This window comes from Stenella coeruleoalba (genome assembly GCF_951394435.1).
Source record: "Stenella coeruleoalba genome assembly, chromosome: 11".
Taxonomy (NCBI): domain Eukaryota; kingdom Metazoa; phylum Chordata; class Mammalia; order Artiodactyla; family Delphinidae; genus Stenella; species Stenella coeruleoalba.
Genome location: NC_137157.1, coordinates 46,047,483 through 46,063,445, shown reverse-complemented (window position 1 = coordinate 46,063,445; position 15,963 = coordinate 46,047,483). Strand labels below are relative to the sequence as shown.

General features: G+C 39.2%; 1 protein-coding gene across 1 annotated transcript in view; it reads right to left on the bottom strand.

Moving 5' to 3' along the window:
* The window catches only part of PTPRR (protein tyrosine phosphatase receptor type R), a 378,611-nt gene that overhangs the window by 313,219 nt on the left and 49,429 nt on the right, over positions 1–15,963 (bottom strand). Inside the window, exons 4-6 of the mRNA XM_079937947.1 lie at positions 15,847–15,939; positions 11,329–11,391; positions 7,417–7,501 (exon numbers count right to left, since the gene is read on the bottom strand). The gene's annotated coding sequence lies outside the window, so the exon portion shown is untranslated. The remainder of the gene's footprint in view (positions 1–7,416; positions 7,502–11,328; positions 11,392–15,846; positions 15,940–15,963) is intronic.

Sequence of the window (15,963 nt, the reverse complement as noted above, 5' to 3'; positions counted from 1 at the left end):
CCAAGAAGTTTAACAAAATTGGATTTTAATGGTGCTATGTCTGAAAAGTTATTCTAACATTCAAATGGTCTGTTAGTTGTGCCGGCTATCCATGTGCTGAACCAGAAAAATTAAATTAGTTCTTTGTAGCTTACTATTCCTTCTGTTAAGACATGTGGTTTTCTCCAACATATGAATGCAACATTTACTATAACACTTAATACTTCTTATTGTTAAATTGGAAGAGACTGCTTTCTTCTGAAGCTAAATTGATCTTACTACTGCTTGCCTAAAGATAAATTTTTCTAAAGGTTTATACTATGATGAATATGCTGTGATGACTTATAAACACACACACACACACACACACACTCATGCATACTGTTTTATATGTACCATGGGAATTCAGAATGGAACGGGTACCACTAGCAATGCAAGGATAACAACTAGTGGTTTATCTTTTGTCATTAAGTTTTATAGAAACTATTTACATTCAGCACAATTATATTCAGCTGACTGAGCATCACAGGAACTACTTTGTTCACCTTATAATGAGTCAACGTATTTCAAAGGGGGATGTTCAAAATCAGCTATGTTTCCATGGTTTCTTTGCTTCTTTGAGTTCTTGTGAAATACTTTTGTATTTTCAGATGTATCTTCACGTTATTTTTAAATGCCAAGCATACATGAAATAATAGCTGCATTCAGAAACAAATATTAGGACCTCATTTTAATGTCCTGCCTATTACAGGCCAATGTTTCAAACTATGTATCATTTTTCCATCCAGATATGCTTTTTGGCCAGTTCCCTACTTAGCAATTTTAGGGGCATCCTTTCTTCACCACCCCACTAATATATGCTGTGCACTGATTTCATCCTAGCCTTCCATATCAAAACTTGCTCCTGGGAAATGTATCTGGACCTAATTCACTCCTCTATGTAACTTAGTGATATCATTTGTTTCTTGGAAAATTGGGAGCCATGGGGGAAAAATTCTTTTTTGAACATAAAAAATTTAGGGGGCTTTTCTGGTGGCGCAGTGGTTGAGAGTCCGCCTGCCGATGCAGGGGACACGGGTTCGTGCCCCGGTCCGGGAAGATCCCACATGCCGCAGAGCGGCTGGGCCCGTGAGCCATGGCCGCTGAGCCTGTGCGTCCAGAGCCTGTGCTCCGCAATGGAAGAGGCCGCAACAGTGAGAGGGCCGCGCACCAAAAAAAAAAAAAAAATTTGGAAGCTTGGGGGAAATTTTAAATATATTTATAATTTTTATTGAGTAGTCTCAACATGGGTTTATAACATGAAATGTTTTTAGTTTTCTCTAGTCACTTTTTTCAGTCATGCTCTGTCTAGTGTCAGCTCCTTACTCGTTATGGACACATCTTGGAAACGTGCCATACCTTCCACTAGAAGTCCAGGTCTGTTTAAGCCTCTCGTCGCATACGGGCTTAAATGACATTTGCTAATCTTCCCACCCACTCCTCTTCCCTCTCCCCAGTAGATCAGGCTTGTGGGTGAAAGATCTGCAGTGGGGTGAAACAATGGTCTGATTCTGGTTACTCCTTCCCTTCTGTATTTCAACAATCAGTTCCTCCGATTTGGGAGGTCGAAAGGAGAAACAGGAGAGGCAAAGATCTTCTGGAGTAACTGGTCACCTGCTCGTGGTGGAGAGGCAACCAAGGTCTTAGTCAGGCTCAGGTCCGGAATCTCTACTCTGCTGATATAACAGTCTCCATTGAGATTCTGTGCATGGCTCTCTTGGGAAAGATTTCAACTTTCTCTCAGCTTCCTCAGCCCCTGGGGCCCTCAAAGAGGGGCCGCCTGGTCTCCCTTTAGTCTCCCTCAATTAGTCCATGTACCAGTGTTCCCCAACCCTACCCCCCACCGCAGAGTGGTGCATCTCCTGACCTCCTCCCTGGGAGTCTTGGGAACTGGAATGGGTGACCCTCTCCTCTTCTAAGGCACACCACATCACCATCTATTACCGCCTCTCTGCTGCCAAGTATTCTGCCAAGTCCTCTCCTTTTCAGAAAATACACTGGCCATAAAAAGGAACAATTTTTATGTATAACCACAAACTTCAGGGAATGTGCCTCACATTCTACCAGGAACTCCCCTACCATGCTCTGTGCTGGTCCAATAGCACCAACAGGGTAGGACTGCAGTAAGAAACAAGATTCTTCTCTCCCATCTTAGATCACCTCTCACTGCACTTACAGAGCTCCATAAACCCCTCCCATAATGTCTTTGTGGTGGACAGAATTCTCAGGGCACCCCCAATATTCTTACCCCTTGTGTACATGTTTTGTGTAATGCTCTCCTCTTGAGTGGGCAGAACCTGTGAACAAGATGGGATATTACTCCTTGAATGGGTTATTAATGAGTTGACTTCAAGTTCATCAAAAGAGAGGTATCTGGGTGGACCTGATCTAATCAGATCAGCACTTAAAAGACACTGGGCCTTCCCTCCCCGAAGGCAGAGAGATCCGAGGTGTGAAAGGGCCAAGGGCAGGGACCACATGGTATGGGCCTGAGAATGACCTTTAGAAGCTGAAAGTAGTTCTAGGATGAGAACAGGTAAGCCAGTGGGGACCTCAATCCTACAAGCATACAGAAATGAATTGTGCGGACCTTCTGAGGAAGCTTGAAAGCAAACCTTTCCCTAGTTGAACCTCTAGATGAGGACATAGTCTGGCTGATGCCTTGATTTTAATCTCATGAGACTTTGAGCAGAGGACTCAACTAACCTGTACCCAGGGAAACTGTTACATAATAAATTCATGTTGTTTGACGCCATTAAGTTTGTGGCCATTAAGCCATTTGTTATGCAGTAATAGAAAACTAGTATACCCTCTCTCTTCCCTGTCTGTTCCTCTTATTTCATCTTAAGGTGGGCGTCAGTGCTGGCATGATATCTAGGAGGTAGCAGGGCCAGTTAACAATCTCAGAGCAAGCCTAGAAATATCTGGCTTAATTTCTTGACGACTCTCTTCAGAATGGAGAAATGTGGGATTATTGATACTTCTTTATCCTTAGGTAGGATCCTTACAATCCCAGAGCATCAACATATTAAATATATACAAATGTCTTGTTATATATGAACGACTGGATATTTTAGTAGCTTTCTTATACTGTCCAGTTCTAACTAGAACGTGTGTGTGTGTGTGTGTGTGTGTGTGTGTGTGTGTGTGTGTGTGTGAAAGACAGAGCGGGAGTGGGGCTTGGCTTATTCACAAAATTAGTACATGATAAACATCTTTTCCATTACAAAGTACCATACATTCAGGCATTAAAATGTGCAGCATTCACTCAACCTTTGTTGAGAACCCCCTGTGTCGTCTTTGAATTTTCCCTTAAATATCTATAACTGGTGACAAACTGAGCCTCAAGTAGCTGAAACTCAAGGCATCTATTCATTCAACAAATATATATTGAGCGTCCAGGAGATAAAACCTGGATAAGGGATAGACCTCATCTTCTAGGAGTTTAGCATCCTGGAGATGGTCAAATACATAAACAAATATTCCAAATACAATGACAGATGTGGGCACACCATCAGCGTCTGGCAGTGCAAGGATTACTTTGTAGGGGACTCTGTCTAAGCCAGGCAGGGTATGCAAAATTCTGTGTATGTGCAGTTAGGAGAAAAGAGTCCATTACTTTATATTTTTCTAACAAATCCACGTCCAGGTGTACAAAGGAGAGTGCCCTAAGCAGAGAGAATAAGATATGCAAAGACAAAGAGATGACAGTATACTGCCTGGTCCAGTACAGGTTGACATCATTACCTCACAGGGTATGGACAGGGCCTTCTGGCAATTTTTTACTGTTACTGCTCTGGGAGAAGTTCATAAATATGTAAAAACGATAAAATCCTGAGAGGAGAGCCAAGCAAAAGATTTTCTAGGCAAGGTTTTCTTTTTTCTTCTTTCTTTCTTTTGGGCGTGCTGCACGGCTTGCAGGATCTTAGTTTCCTGACCAGGGCTTGAACCAGGGCCCTGGCAGTAAAAACACTGCCAGGGAAGTCCTGCAAGGTTTTCTAAGTTTAGAATGAGCAGTATCACACAGGCAAAAAGACCACTCACTTTCAGAAAAGCAAGAGACAAAGAAAAGAAGCTTTCCTAGTACAAATTTTGCTCCATCGAACCAGGTTTTAACCATTAGAATCTTCTTTGGGTACGTCACTTTATCTTAATTTTAATTTCATTAAATTTTTAAAACTGGACTGGTGCCCAACTTGAAAGCTAATTCTTTACCTTTTCATATTTTCACTTTTTATTTGTTGATTGGATGCAAATTTTTATTGCAGAAAATAAAGGAATCTGAAACAGGAGAGGTCAAGAGGGAGGGATTCAGTCTGTTCAAATGTGTTACAAGTGTTTTGTAACATACTTGCAGAGCCCCAAACTGCATTACTGGACCAAGCCTCTGCAGACAAACGGGCATCCTACAGCAAGGTAAATTTCCACCATTCACTCCAAAAGGTGCTGCTTGTTTTACAATCCTGATGCTACAGCAATGTTATCATCAGTGATAGTTTTGCATTCGATTCCAATTACTACTTTCTAGATTCAAGTCATTTACGATAGCATGATTTTGCCTAATGAAACAGCAGTTGAAAAATTTTAAAGTTCCTCTGCTTTATTTCTAAGCCCCTTCTTCGCTTATAGTAGATATATTCCTAAGAGCCCAGTGAAAAAATCTAATATCACATATATTTCTATATTAACAACTTTCCTATTGCATAAAAATATTTGACTTCATTGGAAACAAAGACCAAAAAGCAATGTGAGCACCTTATGTTAGATTTTGATTTACCATCCTCAAAACACTGTAATTATATAATTATAAAATTATATACTATAATTATAATCAAAGAAGTTATAATTAAATAGCATAATTATATTATTAAATTACAAATTATAAATTATGCATCTAAATACATCAATATTATAATGAAAATTACTAAAATTATTAACCTTTTCAGAGATTATTTTCTTTTAATAGTGATCAGAACTTCAAAATGAAGTTAATAAATATGGAATCTGAGGCATGAGCCAACTTTTTAAAAAATCAGCCTTCTTAAAGCCCTGGAAATCCTCACTCATGTGATGCCTACTCCACGGGTGGATAAGACTATCTGCATGATCAACAGGCCAGTTTCCCGAACCTTCCCAACTGCGTGTCTGCTGCTCGTCTGCATAATCGATCAGAGAAATTCCATAAACCACGTGACTTTATATATATTTGCATGTAGATCTGAAATGAGCAACCCCAGCATAGCGCTCAGAAATGCCCCACAGCCCATAGCTACATAACCAGGATTTTCAAAGTCATGGCTCATCTCACTAGTCTGATTCTATTTCATCAAGTTTCCAGGGCTGTTTAGGACCTAACTGTGACACTACTGTCTCCTCCCAACCATCCCATTCTCACATTACAGGAGCGCTTTGAAAGGGCTGCTCTGATTCTAATGTAGTTCCCCATTCTAATATCTCATTTACTCATGTAAAGAATTCACTGATCTGGGTCAATATTATGTCAGATCTCGACCTTCTTCCACACCTCCATCTCAAGACAGTTCCCTTTCCTGTGGAGAATACTGACCTGGCTGTCCATTGGAATAAGCAGTGGTGATACAATGTTGGGCTAATTTTATACATTTCATGAAATGCCTTCAACTAGCTAGAGATTTTGCTGCTCATGGACTTAAATATCAGTGTACAGAGACATTTATCCCTTTCTCTTTCCTAAATTTTGTGCTTTTTGAACCAGAAAAACTCCTAGATATAGCATGTGAAGAAAACTTCAAATCACCAAGCCAGCCAGTTTTTATTTGCAGTATTCTGTAACTCAGAGGCCCCTGCTGTGCATCTCTCAGAACACTGCCGATCTCTATTTGAGATGAAAGGTTGTTAATGATTTTGTGTGGAGTGTCCCAAAGCACTTATTTTTATGGAAGGAGTAAGCCACACAAAGTTACTGTATTGCAGAGTTATTGTGACGATCTCATAAGATAATATATACAAAGTGCTTAACACAGTGCATGGTGTGTAGCAGGTGCTCAATAAATAGATGCTGACTAATTAAGTCTTAGCCGAGTTGGCCAGGCAAAGGTCTGTCTCATGATGTCTGTTTCCTCTGTGACAAGCTAAGGGCGTCTTAGTTCTTCATCACAGGAAGACTTCAGTATATTTTGCACACTAGTCACTCTTTCCTTACATTCAGTTTTTAAAAGCTATTGAGATACAACTGATGTACAATAAACTGCACATATTTAAAGTATAAAATTCATTTAATTTTAACATATGTATATACCTGTGAAACCATCTCCACAGTCAAGATTATGAAAAATTCATTATCTCCAAAATCATCTCTTGCCCCTTGGTGATCCACCTCTTTCTACCCTGCCTCCTTCCCTCAGTAATCATTGATCTGCTTTATGTCCCTATAAGTAATAGTTTACATTTTTTTAAGACATTTACATGAATGGTCACTAGACGCTGAGGGCCTCAGTCCTACAAAGGCAAGGAACTAAATTCTACCAAAAGTTGCAGGAGCTTGGAAGAGGACCCAAGCCTCAGATGGGATTGTAACCCTGGGCAACACCTTCATTATAGCCTGTGAGACACTGAGGAGAGAGCCCAGTGATGCTGTGCTCAGATGTCTGACCTACAGAAGTTCCGAGATAATAAATGTGTATTGTTTCAGGCTGCTAAGTTTCTGGTAGTTTGTTATGCAGCTATAGAAAACTAGTGCACTGCCACAACAGGGACTCTAGTCAGGCTACCATTTCTGAATATTTTAAACTGTTCCATTAGGTTCTAATGAGAAGTTTTCCACCAAAGGGTCTAATACCATTGTTATGGTAGCCTTCCTCAACTGCAGCTAAAAATGTTAACTGCAAATTCCATTGACGATGGCATCGGTCTGCCAAGATACTGCAGCTGCCTTTTTATTGTTCACAGGCTCTCTCCAGTGCATTTGATCATTCTGATGACTGATCACATCTCTGCATATGTTAGTCAAAGACAGATGAACTGGAAAGCATTTTTTTTGAAGGTTGGCACTAGGACTAAAAGAATGATGGGTATCAGAACTCTTTCTTTGAATCTCCTTTTCCTCTTTTGTTCCCTTACTCTTAGATCCAAATGAAGCTGAAAATACAACGCAAAGCCAAAAAGCGTCCGTAAGATACACTTGACAGTTCTAACTGACATTTCCCACTGCAGGTGAATTCGGTGTCTCTACATGCCTGCTCTTCTAGGAGAGCAAGGCCATGAACACCTGCTCTCAGGCTGGTCTAGAGAAAAATGTTCTAAGATTGTGTCATTAGTGTACATACTGCTAGAATGCAGCCATTCTGATACTTTCACATATACATTTTAAAATTCTGTACAATGTTTTGATGACAGGAAGAGGCTTTAGACACAACTGACCTGAGTTCTACTCCTGCATCTCTCAGTTCCTTGCCATACACTTCTGTGTAAGTCAGCTAACTGCTCTGAACACCAGTGTATTTATCTGTGAAACAGAGACGAGATATACCATCAATTGTAATTGTGAAGTTCAAGTGAGATCATGTATGACATGCATTTAATGATGACTGGCATAGGGCTATTAATGTTATTAATATTAATGTATTAATATATAAATATATTAATAGTGGAGAGTCTTAGACTAATTTTAAAATTTTCATATTAGTAAACTCATGTTAGTAAGTACCATTTATTAACTATCTATCTATTATTTGCAAAGTTTAGAGCAAGAGAAAGGGGAAATTCTAGGTTAGAGTAGTATTTCTCAATCATAGCTCCTTTTTAAAGAAAAATGTTCGGGTGTACCTCTGTTAATTTGAACAATTTTTATTTTAACACCACACACACACACACACACACACACACACAGCTGTACCATTTCTTATGAAGTGTGTTACAGATGATAGATTTATTGATTTGTTCATTCCTCTTGACCACAATAATAATAATTATGATTTGACTGTTAGGCACCATCCTATGCAATTTTAATGTCATCCCATTTAACCATCTACAGCCCTAGTAAGTTCAATTATTATCCCTAACTGTCCAATTAGAGATACAGGGGAAAAAAGCTCAGGAAAAAGAACAGAGTTAGAGATATATATTGAGAACTAATAGTTAAAATTAAGATCATGAATATGAAACTTGAAGAGTTAAGAAAACTGACATCTGCTCCGCCACATATAAGGGATTTACTAAGACATATATACCAGAGCACGGTTTGAACCACAGTCTCTCTGACCCCAGGATTGTACACTTTCCAATACTTTGTATTAAAATTGAATCAGAAGTCACGTCTGGTTTTATTCATAGTGGAATTAATAAGCTCCAGTGTTTGAACACCACCATTTAATCCATGCTGTGAAAAATCTGAAACAGTCTAAAGAATAGTTGGGACACCTAATGCCTGCCCTTGTTAGGTCTGGGGGAAATTACCATTGCAGTCAAGGAGATGTGAATCTAGATTTAGATGCTCTGTCCTTTTTATCTGTGTGGATTCAGTGAAAGACCATTGTAGAAAGCAAAGACAAGAAGAGGGCTGTTTCTAGAAAGCAAGTCTAGAAAGGAAGATTAAAAAAATAAATGCTTATTTGGGAGACACTCCTTTGGTTTCTGTAGTTTCCAACACTCTTGTTCACAGATGTCCTATTAGTTTTGTGGTCTACGGAAATGTTATAAAATCTTCAAGACCAAGAAATGTATGTTGATCTTTCCAGGAGGTTAATTACTTTGCCAAACAAAACAGAAGTTCTTCAAAAATGCTCTGCCACTTTGGAATCCATGAGCACCAATTAAGTTCATACTTGGTTATTTCCTTCTAAGAAGGGAAAGGAGAGAACGGTTATTGAGTGATAAAGTGAAAGTCACCCAATGTCTGTAAAGCAGATGAACAGCGACGCCAACGTCGTACAAACATTCTTAGTTGGGATCATGGCTGCTCAGTTAAAGACCTCATTCATTTTCTAGCCTTCCTTACAGTGAGGTGTGGTCATGTGATTAAGTTCTGGCTAATGTAATAGGAGCATAAGTGATACAAAACTCTCAAGTCACGTGTTTAAGAGAAAGAAGGTACTTTCCCTCTCTTAGTTCCTGCTTCGCAGCAGCTATCACATAAGCGTGATGACTAACGCTCAAGAAGTCATCTTCAACCACAAAGTGGAAGCTGTCTCAAAGCTGCCTTCCCTGCTCTGGACCGCTTTCCTCTGGCCTACCATGGAAGACAGAAATAGGCTTATCTTGTTTAAACTACTGTTATTTTGGCATTCCGTAATAGCAACTGTGTCTATAGCCTAATTAATTTAGAATTTGATACTAGAATTGGAGTTGCCACAACAGAATCTAATACATGGGACCTTGACCTTAAGAGGTAGGCAGCGGGCAGATGGGACAGAGACATTAGAAGCTGGAAAATCGGTGACTCTTACTATTTCTTGGGAATACATTTAAGAAAACTGTTACCTCCGATGCCTTGGAAGGCAGAACACATTCGAGCATGGCCTGCGAGTCTAGAAACTTGTTGCAAAAACTCAGAATGCTGGTGCATATTGGCTGCATTTTGAGACTTTCAGGAAAGACCTAGAAAAAACACCTAGAACGTTTCTAGAACACTTGCGAGCGTAGATTGAACGGAACACATTTAAGGAGGTTTTTCTCTGCATGTAAACTTCAATCTAAATGGACAAAGAGTCCAGTAATTTAGAAACGTGGATCACTGAAAAAGTTCATTACTTCTACATCCAAAACTGAAACAGAGCTAAGAAGTGGTTCTAAAGATGAAGTCTCAGCATGACCTAAGACTGTGCCTCCAGGCCCTCTCAAGCATCTCCCCATAGGTCAGTGAGTCCAGTTCACAAGCAATGATCTTGTTAATGTTAGAGGCTTCCCAATTAACCCTGTTGTTCTGGATACCCTCAAGCAGCCATTAATAACATGGGGAGAATGGGCAAAGGAACAAGTCCAGTTAATAAAAGCTCTTCAGATGTAAGTCTGACTAGAGAATATCTTTGGCTACTTGTTTGTGAAATCTGCCCGAAGCCAACAGACTATAAGCCTACTAAGATTTTGAGGAAAATATATTGCTAAAGAAGCCATACATATAATGCGAAAAAGCCTGTGTTAGCTCAACCTATAAAGCAACCCCTGAGAATATTTCCCAAGAGCAACATACGGTCTCCTGCTTACCTCAAGTTACTACGGAGGATCACAGACATGGAAGAGTGTCCCAGAGGGCAAATCCAGGGATCACGGAGCACAGAGGAGGAAGAATTTCCTCAGAGAGCAGAATAAGAGGTTTCCAAATGAACCAACCAAGGACTAACCAAGCTGCCAGACATGGAGGTTCTGCAGTGTCCTCCTCAGCAAGATTTCATGATTGCTAAAAGCCAGTGACTGCCCTAGGGTTTCCCATTCTTCCCTGCTCTGACTGAGCATTTCTACTGTGGATATCCTGTCCTTCCTCCATGATTTTTATTGAGTTTGGGTGCAGAACTCTCAAAGACAGGGCCAAGGGCTGGGCCATTCTTGACCTGGTCAAAGGGCCACACTGGCCATAACCTAGAAGGATACAGACCATACCAAGGAGCCATTATGTCTGCTCTGGGCTGCTTGCTCTTAAAGCATTCCATGAGAGAGAAATAAATTTTATATTGTTTATACCACTGGTGTTCTGGGTCTTTGTTATAATAGCTATACCTATATCCTAACTATAATGTCTTTAGGCAATATTTACTGAGATTTCACTGCCATACAATACTACACAAAGAAGGATCTGAATCTTTTCTCCTACATCTTCATCCTGGTATGTTTCTGCCATGCTTGTGGATAACTGTATTCTTCCATCCAGCTGCTTACATGTATGGTTAACATCAACTACCTGGATTTTCTTTTTAGCCTCTGCCTCTAATGTCGTTTTCTTACTGGTTAGGCCTGAACATTGTTGACAAAATGACAGGATTCCATTCAAGCTTGATCTAAACAACAGTGACAAAATCAATATGTGTCTCAAAAAACAGTAAAAAAAATAAAACCATAATCCTGGATGCTTCCTGTGGTTAGGATGCTTTTCTCACTTTTAAAACAATTTAAACACTTTTCTCTAAATATAATTTTTTCAGCACTTTGTTTAGTCTATTTATGAATGAATAGGCCAATGTATATACCTGTACTTAACACACTTCTTAGTATACATATGTTTCCAATTCCAAGCACTGGTCTTCATAGACGATGCGGATATTACAGTATCAGAATGTCATATAATTTAATTATCATCCTTTAGTGAAAATAAGTGGCACTCATTCATTCATACTTTCTTACCTAATGACTGCAGGGACCACATCCTGAAATCTTCAGACATTCATCTTCAAAAGTTTATTGATCCTAAAAGAGATCAAACCTATGGCCTTGGCCTCTCTGGACTTGAAGTAACTGAGGAAAGGGAAAGGTATTGTGTTCCTTCAACAGGTCAGACACTGTATCACATTCTTTCTTTTAATTTTCCTATTTAATAATCTAAACCACTTTGTGAGGTAAGCATAACAGATAGGGAAGTCAGACTATAAACTGGAGAGTACAAGAAACACAAATTTCTAATTCATTCATAGCTAAACCTAATTTGTACTTTAGGCCCCCATTCTGTGAAGTGAAAGCAACACAGTCTCATCCGCGTTAAGGATACTGACCTTAATTCTTCCCAGAGCTGGCATCTAAGTCGGGAAGACTTTATGAGTGTCATGGTAAGAGGGACATATTTGGGCAGCATCTAATCCTCAGTTTTCATCTTACAGCCACTCTGATATTACCTAAGACAAGTACTTTCTTCAGGCTCTAGATCTTTGTTATCCAATGTGGTACTGACCACATGAAATTGGCTGGTCAGAATTGAAATGGGTTATAAGTATGAAATATACACAGAATTTCAAAGACTTAGTACCCAAAAAAGCCCCTCGTTTATAACATGCAATTGACTGTATGTTGAAATGATAACATTTTGGATATATTCGGCTAAATAATTAAAATTAATTTCTCTTGTTTATTTTCACTTTTTAAATAAGGCTACTAAGAATTTTAAGATTGCATATGAAGACTGCATTATTTCTATTGTTCAGTGCTGCTTTGGTTAAGCAAAGTCATTTCCACTGTTACTTTGCAGACCAGTGGACCTACTGCTATGAGAAATTTAACTGAGTTTACTCTGACTCAGTTCACACAGTATTGCTTAGATATTCTCAGATACAAAGTCTTACATAAGCCTATTTCATTTTCTCTAAAAATTAAAATAATTTTCATTCGAGGGTCATCTATAAAGTGTTTTTCTACAGGGCTCTGATAGACACTCATGAACTCATACTTTGTTACTTAAAAATGAAAATCCATGCTCTGTTCCTGACCATCAGGAAAACATCAATTTGTGTCACAAATGAATAAGGACTTCCCATAAATTAAAAAAAAAATGTCTGGGGATCTCTCTGAGAGGTGTACAAATGTGACACTATTACAAGATTAGTTGCTATTTGAACTATTTAATTTTCAAAGGGAAAAATTACTCAAAGTCCCTCAAGCAGGGCTCTGTAGAAGTTTATAAAATGCTTTAAATTGCTGGCACACCTGACTCAAAAAGAAACCGAAACTGTGGTTAACAAAGTCACTAATTATTATTATTATCATCATTATTATTACTATTATTTAAGAACACTTAAAATGAGATCTACCCACTTAGGCAATTTTTATTGGTTAATAATGATGTACAATGCTGTATAATGCTGCACAGCTGATCTCTAGAACTTATTCATCTTGCACAAGTAAAATTTATACCCATTGAATAACAACTCCCCATTTCCTCCTTCTCCCAGACCCTGGCAAACACCATTCTCCTCTCTGTTTCTTTGACTATTTTATATTCTTCATATAAGTGGAAGCAGGCAGGATTTGCCCTTCTGTGACTGATTTATTTCACTTATTAGCATAATGCTCTCAAGTTGAATATGGAAAGATTTCCTTTTGTAAGGCTGAATAATATTCATTGTATGTATATACCATGTTTTCTTTATCCATTCATCTATCAGTGGGCTTTTAGGTTGTTTCCACATCTTGGCTACTGTAAATAATGATGCAATAAACATGAGAGTACAAGTATTTCTTCAAGAACCTAATTTCAATTATTTTGGATAAATACTCAGAAGTGGGATTGCTGTATCACATGTTATTTCTATTTTTAATTTTTTAAGGATTCACAAAAACCAACTCAACATTGATTAGAGACTTAAACGTAAGATCTGAAACCAAAAACTCCTAGAAGAAAACATAGGGGGGAAAGAATAATGACATTAGACTTTGCAACGATTTCCTGGATATGACCCTAAAAGCACAGATAACAAAAGCAAAAAACAGATAAGTGCGACTACGTCAAATTGAAATGTATCTGCACAGCCAAAGAAAACAATTAACAGAATGAAAAGGCAGCCTATAAAAGGGGAGAAAATAATTACAAACCATGTGTCTGATAAGGGGTTATATCCAAAACATATAAGGAATTCCTTCAACTCAATAGCAAAAACAAACAAACCAACCAAAAAAAAACAATTAAGAAATAGGCAAAGGGCCTGAAAAGACATTTCTCCAAAGAAAACATACAAATGAACAACAGGTATATGGAAAGATGAACAAAGTCATTCCTCAGGAGGGCAAAACATCCTGACAGATCAGAAAGCAGAGGAGAGGAGAAAACAGAACCAAGAGAGAATAATTTAGTCACTCTCTTTTCTTTGCAGGAAAATCTTGGAGGCTTGGAAAAGATTTGGGGGAACATTTTTGTCACTATCCTTTGAATTAGAACTTGGAAATGGGAGAAAAGTAGAGGCTGTTGAAAAAGCAATAATTAAGGTATTCCTCCCTGCTTGTTGTTATGACTTGAAAGCAGTCTCAGATAAAGAAAAGGGATAGCTGAGGTTTTAGAGAAAGCAGCTAGTTAGAGACGATGCTCACAGTGAATGCACTGAAAGGAACAGGCTCAAGACTTCTAGCAGAGGCACCACATAATTGATCAGTAAGGAAAATGTGACCGCATTGTGATGAATTCAGATGATAGGGTAAGGCTCCACAGTAGTTCTCTAGCTGTCCAAAAGAAAGTCAAATTTGTTTACCTTCGCACAGTGATACTATAATAACAAATCATTAGGAACAAAATATCTTATCCCCCGTTCTCCCCCGCCCTTTCATACAGACACAGGGTAAGAAGGGACATCAGCTGGACAGGCAATGTCACGGTGAGGGTCGTTTTCCAAAGCAGTTAAAACAGAGATGTCCAAAGGGCTGGTATAAAATACATCCAAGAGAGAACAAGTGCCAAGACCAAAAGAAGAAAAGCTGAACCGAACGTCAGATTCAACGGCAGCAATCACAAAATAGCATGCAGGAGAGAAGCCCAGATGTCCAGAAGCCAATGAAATACAGGAACGAAATCAGGAGTAAGGGGCAAGTGGGCACAAGGTAATATTCATCTAGCAAGTATAAAGCAACTACCTGTTATGTGCCAGGCACATAACATCACAGGTGCTGAGGACTCAGCACTGAGCAATACATGGTGCTTGTCCTCGAGGAACTCGTGGTCTAGTTGCAAAGGTAACAAATAAATAGGCCATTACATACAGAGTAGTATGTCTTATGGGAGCACACAAGCATGGCATTATCTAATTCAGTCTGGGGAGTCAGAGAAGATTTCCAGAGTGTACAACATCAAGGTTTATATCTAAATGATGAGTTCAACTGGGCAGGCAAGATGGTTTGTCAGGGAGGAGGGGGAAAAGGCAATGGAAGAGGCAGAGGGAGAACAGAAGGAGAGCATCGTTCCAGGCCAAGGGCAGCATATGCAAAGGCTTAGGATCAACAAAGAATACGAGAAACAAAGAAGCCAGAAACATGAAATGAGAACTGAAGGTAGAGCGGGGTAGAAATACCATGTTGAGTTTGGACTTTATCCTGGTGACAAAAGGAAGCATCTGAAGTATTTGCATTTCAGTAACACTGAAATATAGACAGCCAACTTCTGGGAGGTGAGACCGAAGGCCAAGGTGACAGTAGGGAACTTTGGCAGTGATACAGACAAGCGATGATAGTGACCAGAGCTAGGATAGTGGTAGTGGGCACGGAGAAAAGTGGATGGATTCTGAGATTTACAGGTAGAATACAGAGGACTTATTCAATGACTGGATTCAAGATTGAAGGAGCTCTTAGATTTGAAGTTGGGCAAGGGACTGAGGTTCCAGTACTTTTTCTGTGAATAAGGACAGAAGTATCTTAGTTCCAAATTCTAGGGACTTGTGTGGGCCAGCCTACTGTGTAAAGACAAAGTCTATGAGGACTCCTGGTTCTTTGAACAAAGCTTCGTTGTGTAGGGAGGGAACATCAGAGGAAGGCTGGGGCTTCTCTGTTCTGATTTGTGACAATAGCCTCTGAGAGATGAATGACAAAGGAGCAGTCACAAATATAGTCCTCTCAAAGGCAGACCAGGTCCCGGCCCAGCTGGAGGAAAGCCGTGTAAAAAGCTTGCCGTTTAAAAGGAACTCTATGGTACATCACTTTGTAATACAAAGACTATTTTTATATCTCAAGGACTATACATCAGATTAAGCTTCTAAAACCTAATAATGACAGGTAGTACAAAACTGGATGTAGCAGAGTCTAAGAGGAGAAGACTGCTTGTCAACCCCTGTACAAGCAGTGTGCAACCCCTGTACAACCCTGTACAAGTGTCTTAACGGGCTCCAGTATATTTTATGACTAGAAAACGTGAAATAACCATCTTGGAAATTGCCAACTTATCAGAAGCCTACTTACTTTAGGCAGTCTCCAGTCACGATATCCAACTGACATGATGACTTTCCATTATTTTTGTAAGATAAAAATCTAAAGAATCTTTCCCAATCATACCTGTAAATTAAATATTTTATACTG